This window comes from Brassica napus, chromosome C8 (assembly GCF_020379485.1).
Source record: "Brassica napus cultivar Da-Ae chromosome C8, Da-Ae, whole genome shotgun sequence".
Taxonomy (NCBI): Eukaryota; Viridiplantae; Streptophyta; class Magnoliopsida; order Brassicales; family Brassicaceae; genus Brassica; species Brassica napus.
Genome location: NC_063451.1, coordinates 40,183,208 through 40,188,010, shown reverse-complemented (window position 1 = coordinate 40,188,010; position 4,803 = coordinate 40,183,208).

Sequence of the window (4,803 nt, the reverse complement as noted above, 5' to 3'; positions counted from 1 at the left end):
TCCATCGGGTCTCATTGTAGGGATAAGCAACGTGGAGATCCTGCATCTTTCTCCCGGTTCTGCTGATGTAAGTCTTCTTTATGTATTTCACTTGAGAAAGAGCTTCTCGAAAGCATATGTGTGTGTGTGTTGCAAGTGATTTCTCGATGTGTTGAAGATGGACTAGTTTTACCGGTGTTCAAGAATCTGGTTAAGTTATATTTTGGGAGTAACAACAAACGAGGTTGGAAACTGCTGCCGTATCTGATTAAGCAGACTCCAAAGCTTGAAACTCTAATCATCCAGGTAAGCAAAAACACTCTGAACGAATATCTCTACACAGTCACGGACTTATTATGCGTTGATCCTATACACGCATCTTTCTTGATTGATGCTTCTCCAGGGTCTGGAGGGTTACGCAGGCAATGCTACCATTCGTCCCTTCCAAGTGAAGGTGGATGAACTGCTAAAGCGTTGGATCACTTGAAGAGTTTTCTTGGATGATGCCACAAGTTCATAAACCAATAAGGAAGTTTCGTCCAAGTGCAAGATCGATGTACTCTAAGCTTGTATAAATATTGTGCAACATTAAACTCATATATTTATTTATGCACATTGCCCTTGCCGCTTTTCTTTTTGTAAACCCATAACTTTATTTGCTTCTTTTTAAAGTGGAATTTATAATCTTTTACAACATTTGTTCTTCTGCCTATTCATTATCACTCGGATAATCCGTTTATTACTTGGTTGTTCTTGGTTACTGGGAATCTTATGTGATTACTAGATTAGGATAACTGCTTTAGAAAACAGATATATATCAAACCAAATCTGATTAGGGTCATTAGTTTCAAAAACACATATATGGTGGCACAGAAAATTGCTCTACTAAAGACCGTCGTTATCAATCATATGAAGCTTGCTTCAGGGTTGAGGGTTATCAGTCTCTGCATCTGTTAGAAACAAATGCGATGATGAACTTTCCCTTGGGGGGCCACGTTGTGGGAGTATGAACAACAGAAGACATACCTGTAAGTGTGTACAACAAGTCTCACAACGTGAGAACCAACGTCAGAAAATTTTAAAGAAAAATAATAATATGAAGAGAATGATAACAAATGGCAAAACAAACATCATTGTATTTTCTAAACATGGCAAAATAATTATCTGTTTTTGCAATGAAGTTGTGGTCTAAAGAGGGATTCACGACCAGCGTTAATATTGCTTTCATTTTCAAGCTGTGTACAAACGAAAATCTTATAGCAAGCTTAAAGACATGTCAATATGATAATGGAGCTTGAGAAAACAGAAAGAAAGGAACTTACATGTCTGATTTGTGGGCCAACTGCCTCTGGGAAATGATGACATGCACTGAACAAGGGTCTTTGGTGTTTGGAATAGGGTGGCTCATAATTGCAATAGTGTTGTCAACCATTCCGCTGTGTGTTTTGGAGTCCTTCTCGTTGTAATCCTGAACATAACCAGAAAACTTGTGCATGAGTCATTAACATAATATCGTTAACATACATTATAATGAATGCCATCATCATGTTAACATTGTAATCAGTCTACCAAAGACAATGCCTTCTCAAAAATAAGATCGTGGGGAAATCAAACGAAAGCAATCACTTTCCATCACATCTCATCTACATAAAGATCGAAATGCAAAAGCTCAAATCATACAATCAGAATCGTGCAGAAATTTCGCATAGAGCTAGCAAATTGCACTTACTTAATTCCACACACAAAGTTGATGTGACATAAAGAAACACGAGACTTGTCTCCATCTCAATTCGCATCTAACATACATCCGTAGTGAAGAATGTCAGAACATTTACCTCTCCGGTGATTAGGGTATACATGTTCAACACATGAGCAACAGTTGTGCTGTAGCATCATAGCTCTGTTAATGACCAACAAGGAAAGGGTTAGTTACTTAGAATCCACCCAATCTAAAATAGATAATAAGCTGGCTCACCGTTGATATAAAGCAGTTGCCCCAAGATGGCACGTTGAGAGACTTGTATCTATCATACAGGTAGAAGAATATCTCATCAACAGGACACAAAAGATCAATTCCAGCCTCTAGTTCGGTTTGAGGGTTCTCAGTCTCTGCATCTGTCGACACAAATGCGATGAATTTTCCCTTAGCAGCGACGTTGTGGGAGTACAAACAGAAGACATACCTGTCAGTGTGCAGAGAACAACCGAAAATTTGAATAAACCGTATGATGAGAATGATGACAAATGGCAAAACAAACATCATTCTATTTTCCAAACATGGCAAATAGTTGTTTGTGCGAGAGTGTGTGCAACAAAGTTGTGGTCTAAAGAGTGTTCCAGGACCCTACTTAATATATTGTTTTCGTTTTCAAGCGAAAATCTTGTAGCGAGCTTACCACAGATCATTGAAAGTAGAAAAACAAAGGAACTCACATGTCTGATTTGTGAGCCAAGACATGTAGTGAATGAGAGACATTGGTGTTTGGATTTTCCATGGCCCCATGCATCAACTCTGCCAATCTTCGTAACCTGTTTGAAGGTGAAGGCATTCCATAATCATAATTCAAATGACAAGGTTAAGAAGAAGTACAATGTTACCTTGTTGGGCAGTTGGGAAGGGTCACACTCGATTTGTTTGCGTTTGGAGGTCTCTCCCTCACTCAGATGTTACAACAGTAACCTTACCATCCTCCTCAGACTCTACCTGTCATAAGAATAAGATTGATATATATATGAGTAACTGAGTACACACTGTCCCTACAATAAAATCTCAGGACCTTAGGCTCAGCCGCCACAAACGTCATCCAGATAGCAGAAAACGACCACCAGGAGATACGTAATCCGGTTTCAAGATGTACTTTTGACAGTAGATTCCAGCAGAAATCTCTTTGGAACCCCGCTTAGTTTCCAGATTGTTCCAAAATCCTCAGGGTTATTTTCACAGAAAAAAACCCCATGATCTGCGTGTTTCATCCAACTCGAGCTCCCTGTTGAAGACAAAGCCCGCAAGCTCCCAAGGATTACTGCACAGATCGTTAGGATACACGCAGTGGCTGAGGCAAAAAATATTTTTATTGGGGGCATAAATATTAAGTAGACTTAATTATAATAGTTTTTTTCTAAATTTTCAAATGGGCTTAATGGTTAAACAAAGATATGGGGTCAAAAAAAATTTCTGAACGGGGGCATACAGATTAAAATTCAATAACATACACTAATTTTCAAAGTTTTGTTGGGTTCAGTGGCCCCCATCTTGATGCATGTGGCTCCGCCACTGGATACACGTGAGGAATACCGCATCGTTTCCCTTGCACTGTGGACCGTACAATCTTGCCAGAAATCTCATTGATTTCTTGATCTTTCATCCCATCAGCAATAACAATTGCGTTCCTGCCTTGTTCGCCAAGTAAAGCTAGCTCCGAATGCGAGCTTGAGCAGTATGGCTTTGAGGAGCAAAAACAAGAATACTACCCTGAGAATCGAAGACAATAGTATTCTCAAGGAGTAAATATCAATCAATCGAGGAACAGATCGAGTGGGTAAATAGCAAACAATCTAGATCCTACATAAATTATTTTTAAAAAAAAAAAAAAAGCAAGAAAAGGTTAATAACCATTGAAGTAGACGCGAGTGACGAAACGACGAGAGTGACTGAAGCGGAAGCGACGCGAGAGATGCGCGACTCGTGAGATGCGCGACTCGAGACTCGAGAGTGATCCTAGGACTGCTCACGACCTAATTGAGGTCTGTTGACAACAAGACTGGGGACTGCGCGCGCTCTAATTTCATTTTGTTTATTCTTTTGTTACCAAAGAATTTAATAATATATAGACCATTAATATTTGTTTAAGCCGTGATTGCTCTATTAATTTTCCTTTTTAGTGAAAATAAACAACATCTATATATAATAGAAAAAGTAGGGACGATAAAAGACTAAACCGAACAAAAAGTGAGAATTCAAACCAAATTTAATATGACATATATATCTGAAATTGTAAGGCATTTCGAATTTTAGATTTTATCCAAACCAAATATGAATTCGAAAAAAAAAAATTTAAAAACAAAAAAAAAGTAGAAGCTCAAAAATAATAATACCAAATTCAAAATTAATCTCGGATAATCATCCAAAATATTCAACTATCCCAATAAATATATAAAATAAGAATTATAGCATAATAACTAACTTAAATATTATACTTATCTATACTATTATTTATGAAGTGATTTTACTTATATGTCATTATTTCCATGATTTTAGAAAATTTTGCTTACTTATTATGTTTTAATTAGGTTTAAACTGAGTCATTAATTTATTAATAGTTTTTTTCTCAGCCAATAATTGATTAATTTAAATAATATAACTATGAAATTTGTAATGAGGTATATAATTATTTTGATATTGCTTATGTGTCATGTTTTAACCATGATTTTAGTTGTTTTTGCTTATTTGTCATATTTTTATTAGGTTATAGCATAGTCATTAAATTATTTTTAGTTTTTAGCTGAGTAATTAATTTATTAATTTAAATTATATAACTATAAAATTTGTAACGAGATGTATAATTATTTTGATTTTGTTTATTTGTCACATTCTCCATGATTTTACTTAATTTTGCTATTTTCCATGATTTTATTAGGATTAAGCTAAGTCATTAATTTATTATTAGTTTTCTCTGAGTCATTAATTTAAATAATATAGCTATTTCAAGATTTTAATTATTTATATACTTTTTGAATAAATTTTGTAACTTTGACGAGTTAGAACCAATTCTTATTATTCTGTTTTAAAATCATATTTGTTACTGGTAATTTTAAATTATATTT